Source organism: Camelus bactrianus, chromosome 1, assembly GCF_048773025.1.
Source record: "Camelus bactrianus isolate YW-2024 breed Bactrian camel chromosome 1, ASM4877302v1, whole genome shotgun sequence".
Lineage (NCBI taxonomy): Eukaryota > Metazoa > Chordata > Mammalia > Artiodactyla > Camelidae > Camelus > Camelus bactrianus.
The window spans coordinates 129545033-129564954 of NC_133539.1; the positions used below are offsets into that span (position 1 = coordinate 129545033).

The 19922-nt window shown below is 42.6% G+C and overlaps 1 protein-coding gene across 9 annotated transcripts in view; it reads right to left on the bottom strand.

The window, feature by feature from the left end:
* Window positions 1-19922, bottom strand: part of LOC141578906 (uncharacterized) — a 203937-nt gene that overhangs the window by 90164 nt on the left and 93851 nt on the right. For all 9 annotated transcript variants that reach the window (XR_012509805.1, XR_012509804.1, XR_012509803.1 and 6 more), the window contains one exon: window positions 692-877. The gene's annotated coding sequence lies outside the window, so the exon portion shown is untranslated. The remainder of the gene's footprint in view (window positions 1-691; window positions 878-19922) is intronic.

Here is a 19922-nt window from a genome sequence, read left to right on the forward strand (position 1 = left end):
TGTTACCTCATCTCATCCAAGTCCCCAACAAGGGACAAGGATCAAATGTCCTCTTCATCTTTTAAAGAGAGGTCTCAAGTGATGGTGACTTACTCAACTCCAAAACCAAGTCTGGGGGAAAGGCACATGGAGCAACCAGAGCAGTATCATGTATAGGAAGGTGAAAAGAGCTCAGGGGGTCAGCCTGATTTAATTTCAATCGATAAAAGAATACCACACACTAAAAATACTAGCATGTAATGGATTGGCTCTTTCTTGACATCTAGCAAGTTTCCACAGCCCATATGTAACATTATCGTGAACTAGTGAAAGGAAGAGTCCACAGATAGGGATAATCAATGCCACAGGCAGGCTGAAACCCAGGCTGGAGGAAAGGAAGAGAAAGGGCATAGTTAAGAAAAGGGGAAAGTCTGGGAAAAAGATATCATCGCAAGGATTCTCAAGCATCATTCAGCAATCATAAACTCATTCATTCAAGAAAGAGTTACTTAGGTCCTATTTTGTGCAAGATTTTACAGAGGGCAAAGAAAGACCGCAGGGTCCATGGTAGCAGCAAGTGGCGGGGCTATAATACAGTTCTCATTCTGGTACCTTGCACATTTTTACTCAGTATAAAGGGAAAAAATAAAGTAAAATAGTACTATGTAAACTCTACACATTGTTGAAATAAAATTAAAGAAGACCTAAATACCTGGACAGACACACCACGCACATTCCTGGATCAGATGACAGTGCTCTTGGAATGTCAGTGCTCCACAGAGCGATCCATATATTCAACGTGGTCTCGATCACAATCCCAGTGGGCTCCTCTGCAGTAACTGACTAGCTGCTGCTACAATTCATATGGGAATTCGAGGGTCTCAGTAACCAAAACGTACTTGAAAAAGAACAACGTGAGAGGACTTGTAATTCTCAATTTCAAACCTTACAACTGTATCTCCAGGTGAGATTAGAGGCCATTTTAACTTATTACTGTGTTTATCCTTATTTTCTAAATTCTCTACAACGAATATACCTGTTAGAATAAGAAAAATAAAAAGTAAGGTATCTTTTAAAACATGCACAACGATTCATTCATTGGGAAAAAAAATTATTTTAACTATAAAGAGATAAACAAATATCTATTGAAAAAGGACTACTTAAAAACAAGGGTGCATTTACATTTTTCATAAATTGAAAACTGAAAAGCACAAACACATCAAGTTTCTAGGGAGATAAATACAACATATCAACACTTATTTTCAAAAATTCTAATTGAATAATGAAAACTCAAGAAAGGGAATATCGTGATTGACAGCCAACTGCAAACACATGGAGAGCAAAGGCCTAGAAATCACAGTTCCTTTAAATCTGCTACTAACTCAATAGGAGAGGAAATTCCTCCCTGAGGGGACAGTGGAATCCCATGCATAAGACAGGATACACAGTACAAACTGCACTAGAATCTGGGGTGATTTTCTTAGAACAATTCTGAAGTTACAACATTGCTGAAAAACTATAAAAACACTGACAGACAGATTAAAACACACAGTCATATATATTATATAGAAACATATGAAGTCTGCTCCCATATTACATAGAAATACAAACATATTTGTGCATTTATAGGCACTGATTACTTTATCTCAGATAGAGTATTTCAACTAAAACAAAAAATCAGTAATACACACCTCTTGTCAAATCTACTTGATAAGTTACTCTGCTATGTAACCATAATGTGTCTAAGATAGATCTAAAATTAGTGAAAAAGATCTTTGTATGGTTTCTTGAATTCTTCTCAAAATTCCAAGCTTAATTTTAAAATAGATCTGAGCAGTATTTCTATATTATCTTTTCCCTTGTGAAATGAACAACATAGTCTGTTGTCAAAATTCTGTCCTTACAATGATTCACGAGCACCGTATCCTCACAAAACTGCTGGACAGCAAGGCGCTATCCAGACACTGTGACCAAACAAATGAAACACAAGGAAGACAGTGACACTATTCTGGAGGGCATATAATCTGTGTCAACACCGGGTTTTTATTTGATTGGTTTGATTGGGTATCAAGATGAAATCAATCAAGTACTTTCTTCTTTGAGCATGCTGTAAGTCATGACTCTTTTCAGTGTCATGAGCAGGAAAGAGTTAAGCATGACTTGATTAGGTCAAATAGCAACAATCATCACCGGAGAGTGAGTAATAAAGAAGTTAAATGATAGCAATACTTCTGCCTACATGAGACCTAAAATAAATCTACACTGATATCCGAAAGGAAAATGAGGAGATGAGGTCCCCAAAGAGAAAACAAACTAACAAGAAATCAAAAACGGAAACAGTTTTTCATTAACGATTCCAGGAAGGAGTGGAGCATGTTGGTGAAAAGCACAGATGTTGGGGACAAACATGAGGGTCTGAACTCCCATAGCACTGGGTAGCTCTGACACTGATATGTCAGTGAAATTTTCTGCATCTCAGTCTCCTATCCATAGACTGGGGACAACAACCGCACCCATCTCCTAGAACGGTCCTACGAATTAAGTTATTTTATATATAAAATTTTAAATAAAATACCTCAGATTTTATATAATATCCCAAAAGCACAAGGAACAAAGAAAACAGAGATAAATTGGAGTTCATCAAAATTTAAAACTTTGCTTCAAAGGGCACCATCCAGAGACTGAAAAACCAATACACAGGAGAAAATTTTTTCAAATCATTTATCTGATTAGGAATTTGTATCTCCAAATGAAAAAAAAAAAAAACCCTACAACTCAACAATAAAAAGGCAACTCAATTAAAAGGTGAATAAAGGATCTGAAAAGGTATTTTTCAAGGAAAATATACAAATGGCCAATAAGCACAATGAAACGATGTTCAATATCATTAGCTCTAAGGGAAATCAAGTCAAAACCACTAGAAGAAACCGCTTCACACCCACAACAATAGGTTATAATAAAAAAAAAATAACAAGTACTAATGAGGACACAGATGAAGCGGAGCAGGCAGCAGTTGCTGGTGAGGACGTAACACAGCGTGGCCACTTTGGTAAACAGCCTGGCAGGTCCTCAGGGAGTTGAACATTTGGTTTCTGAATGACCCAGCAATTCTGCTGTCTGGGCACACACGTAAGAGAACTGAAAACAAATGTCCACATAAAAACTCCTAAAGGAATGTTCGCGGCGACACTACTCATCACAGCCAAAAATCAGAAACAACCCAAATGCCTATCACCTGATGAATGGGTAAACAGTGGGGCTCAGCCATACAGTGGAATATTATTCAGCAATAGCAAAGCATAGAGTACTGACACAGGCCACAACGTGGACAAACATTGAAAACGTTACTCAATGTGAAAGAAGTCAGTCACAATAGATGGTTCCACTTACATGAAGTGACTCGATTTAAATGAAATGTCCAGTACAGGCAAATCCACAGAGAGAGAAGAGTGGCTCATTGGGGCTGGGGGAGGATGGGGAAGATGGAAATATCTGCTTATGCATACGGGGCTTCCTGTTGGGGGGATGAAAATGTTCTAAGATTGAATGGGATGCACAATTCTGGGCATAGAGTAAAAACCGCTGTACATTTTAATGGGTGAATTGTATTAAAACTGTTAAGAAAAAAAGCACCTCGGGCCAGTACCTTCCCATAGTAAATGCAAATTGCAAAATTTTATTAAAGGAAGAAGAAACTGCCCTCAGCATGAAAGCAGGAGATCAGCAAATGTGAGTTAACCGAAATTGGACAAGAGCATTTCACTTGAAACCGTTGCTGAGTGTACACGAAATATTCAGAAATAGGAAAATTAGTTTCACATCACAAAGAAGCATTCTGCTTCAAATGCAGATCAAGGATTCGGCAAGCCAAGCTGCTAGAAATGACCAGAGAAGAAACCTGGTCTGTAAAACAAGCACCAGAGCCAGCAAGGAAGTGGTGATGAGGAAAGCAGGAGGCCGAAAATCTGGAACAGTTTGCTACAAATAATTTCTCTACTGAAAATTCAAAAATAAAATGAAAGTGATGTAATGCTCTGTTGACCTCACGTGAATGGGCTTCCTTCGGTTCTCGACTGTTCTGTAACCCCGATTGAGAGACTCAGGAGAATCAGCATGGCTCCTGGGAGTCCCCAAATGACTGCCCACCAGCACGCTGACCACCATCACATCTGCCAGGGTTCAATTGCAGAGAAGAGACCTACTTCTGAAAGGAAATGTTGACAAGGGAAGGAAAGGCTGCAGTCAGTCCTGGGACAGAGGCCCTCTGAGCAGAGGTCAGAAGGCTTCAGGTGAACTGCAGTGGCCCTGGGGCAGGAAGGAACCACGGGGGAGCATATCTCAATTCTCTCCTCTCTCTCCCTCGGGTAGGAAAGATAAAGCCTGCATACTTCTCACCTGGAACTGTGGCATCTGGCTGGCAGAAGTCTTACCAGCACGGAATGATTATTCAAGACTCTGTGTAAAAAGTCAAGAAATCGAGAGGGAGTAGGGAGCCAACTCCACGAGCCTCTCAAATGCTCCCATATTTATTGTGTATATTCAAAGGAAAAATTCATCAACAGTTGTGAGATAGTAAGGAGGAACTTCGGGAAAGACGGGATGAGGCAGAGATTGTAAAATCCACATTGAGTACAAAAGATTAGTGTATCTTTAGGGAAGTCATGGGGTGAGGGGAACAAGATACATTTTTAGATATGTGAATTACAAAGCAGACCACCAGACCAGCCAGGTCCTTGTTTTGGGGATAATAGACTATCTAACAGCACACAAGCCCAGCGTTTATTGCTGAGGGCCACGGTCCTTGCTTTGCAACCAGCAGAGTGCTATCTAAAACCTCAAGTATGCAAGCAAAGCATTGTCTCTGCTTTTGAAGGCAAGGAGACTGGTGTGAGGATGCACAGGCACTTGCTTGCAAAGCAGTTTCTAAGCATATTTTTTTCTTATCAAAGTTCACAGCCGGCTGGGGTGTGCTACAGTTTGTTAAACCAATCATGGGCTTTCACATGGAACCATTATGGAGGACACCCTAGGATGACAAATCCTGCCTCTGGGTCTTTTCCTGCCATCTTCAGCCACTCTAGCTTGGTCTAGGCACATCCGTGAATAACGATCCTACAGAACCACCCACACTCTTAAATCCTGGTGCTTGAAACTTAATTTTAGCTCTACACAACTTACCGTAGAAAAGTTTCAGAAATAAAAGATATGATATCCCTTTTATATCTCATCATATTACTTACTTTTCTGATTGCTCTAAGCTGCTTCTACTTGGTAAAGCACATAATTCTACAGGTGAACTCAGTAATTTCCATTGGGCATATCTATCCATTTTGGGATCGCTAACTTCTATTGGTCAAATATCGATACACTTAATTGATTTATTTGTTTATCAATTTCAGCCGGGAGGAGAGGGAGTGTCACTCTTTTCCTCAGCCCACCCTCAACACTTTTCTCATCAACTCAGGACTCCTGAAAACAAAACAAAGTATTTGTTTCCCTTCTACTCTTTCCACAAACACAACAGGAAACATCAGCCTGGAGAAAGAATTCAACACAAATGTTAAAACAAAAACCTACAAACCTGAAGCAACTCCATCTCCGAATCATGATACACAATGAAATGATAGTAAGTGTGTCAGGCACAAAGCATGCGTGAGCCTGACCACCTCATTTCTATTCTTCAAAGGAAGGAAGGTTTTTGTATTTTTTTTATCATTCTTTGTCATTGTTTCTGATTATGCCAAAAAATAGTTTATGAAATAATTATGCACTGCAATAACAGATTTTTATTGTATCAATTATAATGGCATTCAGAGGGGATAGGAAAACCCAGCTCTGTAAAAAATGCAAAATTTCTTGCCCTGTTAAGAACACGTATACAAAATGCCACAGAGAATTCAAATTCTTGTGGAGAGGAGCAAAAGCCACAGAACAAAAGCAAAGTCATTACAATGAGTCAATTCAAAATTCACTGGACAAACATGCTCAATGCATTCAAAGAATTTTAAAGGCACACTGCAAACCATTCACTTAATTATCTGCAGGCTAGAGGAAGCATTTCCCTCTTTAAAAGACAACAGAAATCAATAGGGTGCCCCAACAAACAAGGACCAAAGAACAATCAGGTTTTTAACGGTTTTCATAAATCAGCATGTTCTAAATATCAAAATCCAGAAATTTTAAACATTCATTCAAACCACAATGAAACAAGCATTTCAAAAAAAAAAAAAAAAAAAAAACCAAAGAAACTAAGCACACAGATCATGTACATAGATTAATAAGCATGTCTTGTACCGCTGGAAGAAAGAACAGGCTATAGCCTTTTACTTGAAAAATAAAACAACTTTTAAAGATAACTGCTAAAACACATTTCACCATTCATGTTGCCTTCAAAAATCTGAGGCACTTGTATCTGATCAGAAAAGCAATTCTGAGTAATAGTATGTTACAATTCAGCGCCAGTTTGCTTTAGAATAAAAAAGAAAAGCTACTGTTCCTCAAATCCTGCACAGAGTGTGAAGTGCCTCCCGGCCACTTTCTCCTCCCGTTTTCTAAGCTCATGCTCCCCAACCCTTCTGAAATAAGTATGACAACCTCTTATTCCCAATATGCCAAATGACAAAAGAATATCAATTTATTTGTGTAAATATATGCCTACACCTTGAACTTGAGGAGAAAGGTATCAGAAGTCTATATGGAACTTATTTCTACCTTCCTGAAATCACACACACAAACGTTCACACAGACACAGACACATACCCCCTGGATTACTAGACACTTCACAAGCTTAGGAATTCCAACTTCTAGAAGATAACTTTGTAGTTAGTTTAAAATACAATTCTGTCAGCTTTTGAAAGCCTTGATCATCTGCTAAACCATCCAAATATCAAAGAGACCCAATTAGCCTTCTCTGAAGAATGTAATTTCCATTGATGGCAAAATAGACCCTAAGAAGTACTGGATCAAAGACTCGTGTTTATCACTACCTATGATCGTTTTTAAGCACATTAACAGATTCAGAAATGTATGTCTCAACAACATTTATTCTTATTGAAATAGCATACGTGTTCAATTGTTTATACACAGACTAGGTCCCATGATGGTGTTTAAGATCTATTTTGTGTATTGCAATATTTATTTTCAAGTGCAGACAAGGAGGGTGTGTATTACTCAGTTGTAGAGCACCTAATTAGCATGCACAATGTCCTGGCTTCAGTCCCCAGTACCTCCAAAAAAATAAATAAAAATAAGTGCATATTTAAAAATAAGAATAAAGTTATAAAAAAATACAGACTAAAAATCACTGCAATCTAGCTGCTACAATTATACTAAAAAAACAAGGGTTTCTATCAAACACTGACTAAATGCCAATCACAGAAACAATCACAAATCACACATGACAACCATCACGTGTGATTCTCAGCTAACCTACTAAGTAAACACGGATGAGCAACCTGGCACTGCGGATGAGGAGACGGATCTCGGGGGAGCCGGGGACGCTGACCGTCCTGCTCCCCGCGACACCACGTCAGCCCAGGGCAAGCGCTGACAGAGCTGCTCTGAGGGGACACCCAGCTGCATGGAGCCTTGGGGCACTGGGGAGTCCCAGAAAACACTAAAAATTGTTCAGTGAAAAACAAGCTCAATTATATTACATTGTGCCACATCCTTTAAACAGGGAACATGACTGATACTTTTTGATGCCTCGGTGTCCTTTCCGCCATCATAAATTATTTGCCCTCTCAGCATGACCAGTGATGATCTGGACCCCATATGAAGTGCACTCAGATGGCAGAGCTTTTAAAGCTGTTTTATGAAGATTGTAAGACTCTGTCTATGCCTCACACAGGCGGTCATCCATCACTTCTCACCGGTGTGGACGTACCACCTGAAATCACTCCTTTCTCCTTTTTAAAATCCCTTCATCTAATCCAGACTTTTCAACAGCAAAGCAGCAGCTCAACCACAGACAGTGGACAGCTTCTCAACAAATGGACTCGAACAGCCCATCGGACTACCTGGAAGCCCTTTTATTTTATTAAACCCATTCCGGGTACTTCATCATTTTCTGATTGGTGGACTTGGCCACCGACTGGCCAACTCATAGAGCTCCCAGCCTCACATCCGGGGGTGGGAGAGGACCCTGCTGTTTGGAGAAATCAGTGAGGAAGGCGGACATCCTCCAGCCAGGTCTGCACGGGTAGAGGTGTGACAGTGTGCTCAGAAATTATACCGTAAGCATCCCTGGGCTCCCATGGACTGGTTTCACATTAACCAATCTCATGACACACTGATGCAAGAAAACCAGAAACTTATTAATGTAACAGAAGAAGTGAAACTATAAACCAGACTGAAATATCAGAGTTCAACCATGAGTACATTTTCTCCTCCACAGCCCAATCACGGGCAGGCAGTCTCATGGCAACCATGGACAGAAGCAGAGCAGGAAGGGTTTGTAGATTAACTCAATGGACTAAATTTCTGTTATACGAACAGATCTACTGCCTAGAAAATAATTAACACTAATCACAGTGCACACTTCATGGACAGTGGCCGAGACATGACAGTGAGCACCTGTGTAACTCTCCTTTCCCTGTCCTTTCTGGGCTAACTGATGTAAAGTGGTACAAATATTCAGGGATGCAGATACCTCTAAACACCCAAAGCCCAACTCTGGGAACCTCAAAACCAGATAGCCTGGGTTTAAGTACCAACTCTGCCACTTACTAGCTCTGTGACCTTGGCCAACTTACTTACCCTCTCCGTGCCGAAATTTCCACACTGTAAAACTGGGATAACAATCAAAACTTCCTTACTCACTTGTTGAGAAGATTGAAGGATTCATTTCTGTAAAACTCTCAGAAAAGAATGTAGCACATTTTTGGTGTTCAACAAATGTCAACTTAATATAAAAGTGATTTACAAGTCTCCCTTCTAATAATTTTATGTGTTTCCTGGCTAGTATAAGTCCCAAAGAAAATCCTTTTTCTCCTTTTATAAACTCTTGGGGAGCACCCTCCCATTCCAACCCATCACATGTTTAAACTAGGGAGGGGATGCCTCCTCCCAACTCCTCTGGGCCATGGAGTGTGCTTCTCCCTTCATACCCCTGGCCGCTGGATCACAGCTAGCCCTCGTCACACTAACAGGGTTAGGTGTGAGTCCGGGGAGACAAGCAGGGAATGTGAAACCCTACCTTTCCCTCCAGTGTTGGTCACCATTGGGAAGCACCTGGGATGCTCAGCTCCATGTCAGGACAGCCCTTTGCATGAAGGGGCAGGTCCTCTCAAGGGAAGGCTCGCTGTGGCCCAGAGCTACCTGGGACAGGGTGAGTCTCTAATTCTGGGACACAGTATCATGACACACATTTTCCCACAGCCCTGAAGTTCATGGAGAACGTGGCTTCATCAGTAACAAAGAAGACATTTATCACCTGCCTACTCTTTTGTGTCATCTCTCAGTTGGCTGCTGGAGACAACATGCATATAAGTATTGGATCCCCATAGGCCCCAACATATATGAAGTAACAAAAAATTCTGTGGCTTAACGTTGGTTCAGGGTGACTGTGTAACAGTTCTGACTCTGCTGATACTTAATTATGGGTATAGGAACTATGGAACCTCCTCAAATATCTTTCATCATAAAACCAGCTTTTCTTGTTTTCCTGTTTCTTAGTAATTGCCAAAGACTATAAAATGATGGCTTCACACCAAACAGCAGGTAAAGATTATGAGCCCTCTTGACATACCCACTGTGGTAATCACTTTACATAATTTCTAATTCTCACAATTCTACAAAGCAGATACCAACGTCCCAATCTCACAGACGAGGGAAAAACTCAGAACGAACTGACTCAGGCTCACATGGCTCAGTGGCAGCGCGTACACGCAAACCCAAGTCAAAAAACTACACCACTTCCTATGTGTACCAAATCTCCTACCACCAATTAACACACAGCAGCGGGGTCAATACTCAGGGAACCCAGCACACTTTTCAGCTTTAAGGTGCTCCAGAGGCCGCTACTAGCTGTTTTATAAATTCCCGGCTCACTGGTTTCTAACACTGGAAGAAAAGTCCGATTTTGCCATTGTTTACACAGCAAGTCTAAGATGTTCACAGCGAGATGACAGAATAAAACTAAAATATAAGCAGAACAATTTTTCCAGGTAGACAGACATAATGGACATTGTGCTATTCTGAAGCATCAAGCAAAGGAATCAAAACAAAATAACGTTGTTTAAGCCTTCTTTAACAAACAGGAAAATTAAGACGGTAAGAAGGTGCAACAAGCGCCACCTATGGCTAAAAAGACCTTCCAGGTTGCCAGGAAGCATACAACACAAAATTGCCTGTAGGATCAGAAACGAGAATCAGATAACTAAAATCTTCTGTAGCACATACTGCACTTTGCTTCGGGGAAAGCGAGGGTAACTCAGTATTTAATCTGATATTGCTAATACTCCTGAATATAAACAAAAGACACAGGCTCATGGAAACTCATCTTAGAAGAGGAAAGATTCCAGTCCAGCCACTTCATTTTACAGGAGGGGAGACTGAGACATGGGATCTGCCCTCCTTGCAATCGGCGGCAAATCTCTCCTAGGCCTCATGTCCTGCACTGTAGCAAAAACGAACAGATCTGTACTAGGCCTATATTCATAAAAGCCGCGTCTGTATTTTTCCGAAAGTAGGTTATCTAAGTATCTTGCAACATACTTCTCAAAATCCAGGAAATCATACGTTTGTTGAAATACAAAAACATTTATTTACATAATAAAACAGCATGAGCTTTATTGTCTCTATTAAAAAAGTTACACGTCAAATCAATGTTTTGATATTTTAAACCTGTTAAGAGTTCAGGAAAAAAGATCAAAATTTTCTTTAATCACAAAAGAGAGAAGCTTATTCCCTGAAAATGATCAATGTGGATGTCAGAAACCAACGAATTTAAATGTCTGAGTGGATGGTTACACGGCAACATGACATCTGAGTTCTAACAATACACATTCTGTGTAAATAATCTTCAAGGTCGTCTGCTTAAGGCAATTTAACTAGTCCCTGTCTCACTAGAATGATACAGATTTCATTAAAACTTCATAGTGCACTAAAAAATAAATGAATCCTTGTTACTTTAAGCCATATTCATATATATCATATATATACATATTAAATATGCATCAGTAATAAGCCACCCTCTTTAGTATTCAGATTTGATCCTTCTAAAATATCTGTCATTGTGACAGCACATTTTTACTAAGCACCTCTTGAGTTCTTTGTATACAACGCTACTAACTCTCACAGTCAGACAAGTTAAACGATATTACTCAAATTTCACAAATGAGGAAATGTACTTAAGCCATGAAAACAACTTATATATACATCATCAGGAAAGAAAAGAATAAAGATTTTCTTAAAATATTCACTGACAATCTTTTCTTCCATATTAAGACTACATAAAACCAATTCAGTCTTTGTAAGTATTTCTGTCAATAAGGGCCACTAGAGAAAAACAAGTAACATCATCAGCAGTGGTTGGACTTTCAAAGCCCCCTTCTCATTTGCACTATAATTATTTTTAATGTTTTGTTTTTAGTGCTTACAGAGCACTAAAATAGATAAAAATTAACTTTTTATGCCACTACCTGAGAATTAAACATCTGTGAAAATGTACAATTTTAATTTATGCCACTCTGTCTCACATTCTCACTGGTGTCTCCCCTTTGAAGGCCTCATCAGGCTGAGATCACTAAAATCGGCCATTTATGGACTCACAGGAGTTCGGGTAACCACTCAACGGGAGGCTGATTAGAGGAGCAATTAAGAATGCATCCTGTGCAGCCTGGGTTCCAGCACCGAGCTAGCCACCGCCAGCTGCGTGTGATTTGGGACAAGCTGCTCCATCTCTCAATCCCTCAGCTGCAAAAAAGGAGACACTGATACCTACCGTCAAACACCTGCTATGAAGTAAAACATGAGGAAAGTATTTTAGCCTTAGGGAGGTGTCCACTCAGAGCGAGTTTGGTCATTATGATGATGAGGATGTCTGTTAATAAATTGAGCTAGACCAAAAAGGAGAAATCACCTTAAAGGAGAAACATTTTAAGCCAATGAACATTTCCTTTTGGATGGATTGCAGAATATTCTATTCATTTTTTTAATAAACCAAGTTTTGTCCATTAATAATAGATTTACAGGTTCATGGACAAGTCTCCAGAAAAAGAATTAGAGGCCTCTAAACTCTGAATACTAAGAAAGTAAATTTTAAAAAAAATCAGGGGGGAGATTATACCTCATTTGGGAGAGTATGTGCTTAGCATGCATGAGGCCCTCAGTTCAGTCCCCACTAACTCAATTTAAAAACTTTTTTTTTTAAGAAATGGAGAATTAAAGCAAAAAGTTGGAGGAATACAGAAATTTTTTAGAGACTCATCTCAGATTTAAGATGGGGAAAAAACCATCCATTTCTCAGAGGAAATCTTGAGAACTATGTAAACTGAATCTGAGATGTCTAGTCTTCTAACATTATTCATGAATTCATATTACCAAGTCTTAAAACTACCTGATAACCCACAGTTGTGATACTGATCACAACAGCTGCCAACACGGATCTTGCTCTGGATAGGAATGCTCTGTTCTGACATCTCTGCCCCTGAGGCCTCACCAGGCTGAGAGCACTAAATTCAGTCATTCATGAGCATCTCCTGTAAGTCCTCCCTTTGTGATCCTCACTCTCCCTTCACCAGCCCCTCTGAGGGAAACACTGTTATCATCATCCCCAACCGCAGATAAGGCCACTGAGGCACAGAGACTAAATCCTTTCCAGGTCATATTGGCATTAAAGGACGTCTGTATTTCTGCTGTTTTGCTTTTGACAAAGGAATCTGAGATATCAATTCAAGGGAGACTGTTAAATAATAAACTCTGTCAGGTCTACACCTCTAAGAGCAGATACTATAAATTCCTGATGTAGGATGAGGCTGCCGCCACAAACTGACTCAGCTTGAAATTAATATCCAAGATGAAGCAGCGGATACACGTAAATATTCACGATTGTCAACTCCGCTCACGGGTCTGGGCCCTTCACTGCCTGAACTGGGGTGAATACTCCACCCGTGTCAGGGAGGGAAGCGTGGTTTTTCCAGGTCTCCCCAAGGCTTCACGGGCTATTTCCCCCCACAGACTGTCCTCAACAATTAAAAAGCTCTCAAGATTTTTACTCCATGCAAAACTGAAATACATTACTGCAGATGGAGCACTTTCTCAGGCTTAAATTTATTTTGCCTACACTCAGCAGGGGGGGTAAAAAAACAAGACTCTGCAAAGTCTCTGATTCCCACCACTCACACTAGTAGAAAGGCCACTGCACAAGATGTCTCTTCAGAGTGCAGGGTGAGAAGAAAATAAAGCCGCCCCCAACCACAGGCACTCCCAGAGACAGAGCTCAGCAGTCTTCTGCACACTCACGGTTGTGCAGCCCTCATCACCATCTATTTCCAGAACACTTCATCACCCCAAAAGAATCCCCCTGTCACTAGCAGTCACTCCCTAACCCCCCTCCACCTAGCCCTTTGCAACCATCACCTGCTCTCCGCCTCTGCATGTGCCTATTCTGGGCATTTCAGATCACTGAAGTCAACAATATGTGGCCGTGTGTGTCTGCTTCCTTTCACTTAACATGCTCTTGTCAAGGCTCGTCCATGTTGAAGTGGTATCAGCATCTCTTTTTTTTTTTTTGAAAACGTTAAAGTTTATTAGAGGGTTGTAAGTACTATCAAAAAGAGTAGAGTGGAGCATAAGTGATTGTGTTTCAAAGATAAAAGGGCGGGTTGAGCAGTCAGAGTGGACTTCCCAGAAGAGGTGGCCTTTTTCATTTTCCTCTTTTTCTTTTTTATTCACTCTTACGTCTGAATAATGTTTCACTAAATGGAGATTCTACATTCTGTTCATCCATTCAGCAGCTATGTATGGACGAGGTCCAGAAGGATGAGTGTATGAGGCGACTTGCAGGGATGGCATTTAAGCAAAGGGCAAGATGTGCTTTCAAAAAAAAAGCCAACAAACAGAGGCGCAAGGAAATTCAGTGCGTTTCTGAGCAAAGTGCATGCTTGCTTCGGCAGGACAACCGTGCAGGGCTGGGGCGGATATTGGCAGGAATCACGGCGTGGGAGTTACCTGAGAAGACTCCCCACTGCACGCAGCTCAGCCAATTCTCCTCCCTCATCCTGTATTGTTAGAGCCATATTTCTAGGTTTCTCTTATTTCAAGTAATAGCACTTTAACTACATATCTGATCATTTGCATCAGACCACTTTACATCCAAGGCACAGAAAATTATTCACTAACCGGAGCAGCTCCAGGACATAACGGTGATGGATTAGGGAGTCCTGCAGCATCCCAGCCTGCATGCACAAACCCCACATGTGCCCTGGTGTTGTCCGGAAAATTAAACGCATGGAAATATCTCACTGCTGCTACACGACATCTGCCCTCAAATTGCCCCAAACTCATGCTGGCAAAGCACTACTCAGCCCTCTCACTACAAAGAAAAAAAAAAATGCTAAGAAGGCAAATTTAGGCTCTTCCATTGAAAACCAGCAACCATCAATGCCAGTATCTGAGTTGGAATGCTCCTGACTTCTAAAACCACTGCGCCGTTACTTTTCAAATGTGGAAGTCATATATGTATTCCACTTAGATGATATTACAGTAGGATTTTTCTTTTCAAAATTTCCAGTTGCAACATTAGCACAAGAAAGTTTATGTTTCAGCTTTAAAAAAATCAATTATCTTCCACTTTCTTAATTTTGAACCTATTATTATTTTATAAATGGAGCTATGCTGCATAATATAAACACACTGTTTGAATTCTGCAAACAAGACCTTTATGACCTCACTATTTCAGAGCAAACTTTAATGGTGTTTTGAGAGGTGGGGCCTGGGGTGCTCACTAACAGCTCACTAAGGATGTGCTATTAAGTAATGCAAAGGCTCTAACTCCACATTAGCTCAGAAACCAAAGAAACTACACCAAAGCCTTACTTTATAATTTTTAAATTTTGCTATTCTTTGGAATATTAAATTTCTTTAAAGATATGATTTTTTTTGAGAAAGACAACAGCTGTATTAAATTTCCTCTCACCAAGAAAGCAATCTTTATCAAGAATAAATACCCCATGGAAATCGAAATGACGGGAGGTTTCTAGCTAAGTGAACATGCAGATCTGAACAGAAATCTAAATCCTATCAGATCTCACTCGAACCAGCTCAACAAAGTCCTGGGCTACCCTGGAACTTAGCTCTTCTGTTCCAAAAGTTGGCTGAGCTAAGATCATCACACAAGGAAGGGAAGGAGAGAAGAGGAAAGTCCACCTGGCAGCCTCCATCTCTTTTCTTCCAGCCAAAAGTCGCCTCTCGGGCGACCCCGATAACAAGCCCTCCCCATAAGGAAATCCGGCATCCACACTGCCCCAGCCGTCCCCAAGCAGCCCAGACGCCCCTCTCCCAGCCTGTGAATGGTGTTTTAGTGGCCCCCCCAGTTGGTGGCACCCTCCCCCTCTTCCCTGCTACACACACACACACACACACACACAGAGCAACGGCAGCCTTCCCAAATCACAAAGTTGATTACATCACCCCACTTCAAACCCTTCAGAGGCTCCCTGGTGGAATTCTAGCCCCGCCCCCAACACTGCTCACCCAGCCTCACCCCAGTTCCCAGGTCCCCAGTGACCTCAGGGACCCCCTGTCCTGCTCCTACTTCCCACTTACCTCCAGGCTCATTTTGATTGTTTCCCAAGGAAGACTTCCCTCCCTCCAACCTCCGCAACTTGTTCCTCTATTCCTAGAACATTCTAGGCTAAGTCAACTTCTGACACTGCTAAGCTCACAAGAAGCAAATACATTTTGCTTACTAATGTGGGTCCACCCACTCTCCCCTAGACACACAGAAGTGCGCGTGTTATGAATAAATGAATGACGGGGTGGGTCTCAAAGGGACAGACAGACCTGCTCTCGCCCGTCCGGACCCTTCTGTCTGTAGAATATCAGAAGCAAAACCAGAAGTACCTTTCCTGAGGGTCACTTCCTGCTGACACCCTTCACTGCCTCCAGTGTCTGTTCAAATAAAACCCAACGTCTTCCAAAGCCCTTCACCCCAGGCTCTCTCCATGGTCCTCCCAAGCAGGGGAACACTCCACCCTGGACCACACAGGACACTCTCCCCAGGTCCCCACCCCACAATCCTCCAGGCCTCTGCCCGAGCTGCACCTGCCTCCTGAGCCACACTCTTGACTGCTTCTCCTGGCTGACACTTACTCTGTCCTCACGATTGAACGTAGAGCCCATTTCTTCCAGGAAGTCCTTTCTGATAATGTCCTTTAGGTCTTGGCAGGGCTCCATCTATAGCAACAGTACATGGTTACCAACTGGGTGTTTGCCCACTCCTTTGAAACCACGAACACTTGGGGGCCACGTGGAAAGGAGTGAGAGATTACAAGAGGGGTGGGGGAAGCAAAAAGCAAAAATCACAGCCCAAGTCCCAAATTCAAGGATTCTTTCTCAGAAAAAAGTATAAACTATTTCACACCTGTGCAATTTGGCTACTATTTTTGTGGCTTGTGGACAGCAAGAGCTTGGTGTTCTAGTCCAAATCCCGGGTTACATGCAAAGAAATGTATATATTCATATCCAAAGGAAATCAGAGCTGTTCAACAACAGTTTGCAGTTAGAATATAAAGGAACTTTGATAAAGGCAATCTCTCTCTCCCTCTTCTTTCTTTTCTGGCATCATATAATTTTAGAAGTATTTGCGTGACTAAGAGATGGCTACAGCCCTTGATTCTGCACTGGAGTGTTTGGGGCTGAGGAAGCCCAGATTACATTCACTGCGTAAATGCAATCACACCAACACACTGATAGGTGCCGTGGTGGTGGTTCTGATGTTCCAAAGCAGGCAACCTTACTCTGTAAGAGAACTCTAAATAGAAAGTAAGAATTGCAATGTTCTGTACTCAATTTCATTCGATATATGGGTCATTAACTGATAGAATATCTTCACTAATGTAACCCAAAAATAAATTGTCAACGTCGATTTTCTTCATCTGACCGTTTTATGCTAACTTTGGTTATCAAACCCTCACTCCATATGGAAAGCTCAGGCCTATGCTGCAGCAGTTACATCCCGTGGAAGAAAGCCGATCAAGGGAGAACTGGAGAGTTTCCTTTCAGAAGCTGCTAAGTCTGGTTTTGCAACTGTACGTCATTTGCAACCACGTCATCGGCAAGGAGTAAGACCTTACCTCTGTGGAACGAAAAGCACTGCGGTTCTTCTGAAACATCAAAGAACACTGAGCTTTGTGAAACTGTCCTGAGACACTTAAATCGTATTTTTTGTGAAAGGCTCCAAAACGGACCCAATTCACCAATCCAGGTACAACAGAGAGGTACCGAATTAGTAGAGAGAACATGCCCTTGAAGTCTGACAAGGCCCTGCTTGAATCCTGCTATAGCATTGACTAGCCGCTAAACGGACCAATTCCTTAACCCCTCTGAGAAGGCTTCCCAATCCGCAAAAGGGAGCTGCCATCGACCACCTGGGAGGCATGGATGAGAATGCAACACGCAAGTAGGGCTGCCGACTGGTACCTGACACGGGGCCTGACTAGCTTCCCTCCGCTGCCCTTCTCCCCCTTTAAACTTGCACTGTTCCCCCTGGTAAGGATCAAACCCCTGGAAAATTCTGCCCGAATATTCTGTGTATCCCTGAATAAATGCATTACCCTTAGGAGGCCAGAAAAACAACTGCCTCCTCCCCAGTCACTATCAATGTTCTTAAGAGTCTGGGTATTTTTAACTCAATTTTTCAGGGAGACTATTCCAGAACTTTGCACGCACCATTCTCCAGGTTGGCTCCCCTCCCAGTGCCCATCCCTTCTCACCTCAGATCCTCTGTCTGATTGCCTTCTGTTCATTGGAAAGCGAGTCCAGTAGGGTGGCGACCCCCAAGGACGCCCTCCCTCCCTCTCAGGTGAGTGTGACTACTTTCTCCCCACTCCAACTCCAGCTTCTTAGAAGTCTACCCTCCCGGACCCTGCAGAATCTGCATCTTCCCAAGACACACACGTGGCCTCGACCCTCCTATCAGATTTCTTCCAGGCTGGCCCTGCCCAACCCCCGGCCCCTTAAGGATAAATGGCATTAGTCTGAAAATCACAAACGCCGCAGACTGACACACGAAAGCTGCATGGTCTGGGCTTTCCTCCAACCAAGGCACAGCCCTGCCCCCCCTCAGCCTCAGTCTGCAGCTCTCAAGATGATCTAATTCACATGCGCGTCTGTGAATACCAGCTAATAATGACGACTCCCAACGTGTATCTCTAGTCCGGCTCCTTCACCTGAGCCCCAGGGCCATAGAACCGAGTGCCTCTTTGAAGTCCTAACTTGGATGACAAATGGCATCTTAAAAATGCCTCATGTCCGCCATTTACTCTGGAATTCGATTCCTGGCAGGTACCTCCCATGCTCCCCATTTTAGTAACAGCCCCAGAACCCACCTATATGTTTGAGGTCACATTCAATTTCCACTGTTTCCTCCCCCAAGCCCTGCCCTGGAATCAGTCCTGTTACATCTGTCACTAAGCCCATCTCTAGTCTGGTTCTGCAGGGACCACGGCCGGAACCCCACAAGCTCACAGCATGGTGCACTGAGTCACAGTCCTCCAAAGGGTGCTCCCTGGAGGGGGAGGCATCTCCTGCCACTGGTCACCTCAGAAGGCACTGTATTCTCACAAAGGAGGCCCAGGAGAAGGGACGCAAGGTTCTCTCATGGTCTGAGTTTTGAAGGGCCCTAGGTGTGGGGGAGCTCCTAATTAGCAGACACAGTTGTCAGTAAGCAGACGAGGATGGAGGAACCCAGGCCAGGATGTTCTCACTCCGACCCCTGGGCTCTCAGGAGCCACGGGAAAGGCCTGTGTCCAGGGCATAGCCCGGCCATCACAGATCGCAGCCTGCATTTGCCAAGCCGGACAGACTAGACTCCTTCTACTTGCGACATTTACTTCTGATCTGTTCCCCACCCACAATATGATGGACTCCTTCAGATATTCTCTCCTGTCTGAAGCGAGACAAATTCAGTGAAAAATGAAGTGTCCACATTTGGACCAGAGCATGAAAGGAGAATCAAGGCCTCATGGTCAGCATGATGGTGGTGGCCAAACACATTCACCGGGTGAGATGAACCATGGTTGGGGTGAGAATCCAAGGTCCTAGGTCGGCCAAAGCATCTTCCTTCACATTTGACTGGGGTGTTGGAGATTCACTACCGCAAACTAACGACAAGGCCGACAGTGGTGGACGTCAGCTTCAACAGACACGGAGTCAGCTATTTACTGCCAACATGGGTTAAAAGTAAAGGCCGGTGCAGGGAGACCTGCACGGCTGCTGATACAAACCACAGACCTGGCTCTGAATGCCCACTGGCTGGAGCAGGGTGGAAGCTACGGTTCCCTTTAGCAGTCCCTATGTCCACCAGATCCTGGTGAGCCAGCTACTTAGGAGAAGGACATGTTGTCCTGATACTCAGATAAACCAGCCTCGTAAAGGGAACAAAAGAGTGTCATGGATTTTAGACCAAATTCTGCCTCTTTGTGAAGGCAAAGTAAAGTAAATGGCAAGGGAAGTAAAATGCAAAAAAAAAAAAAAATTAAATAACAAAACGGTGACAGCTTCCTCCAACAGCTGCTCACCCCCGAGCCTGCCACTTCCTCACCAGTGACCGCCGGCCAGGCAGCGCCGTCACGCACGTCACACAGCGACAGCCAGGAACCGAGTGCCAAGCACGTTTGTGTAAAAGAAGGAATGTAGCAAGATGCTGAAGAATTTGACTTTACAAGTTTAAATACTCCATGAAAAACATCCCTCAGCAGCCGCCTAAATAAATTCGCAAC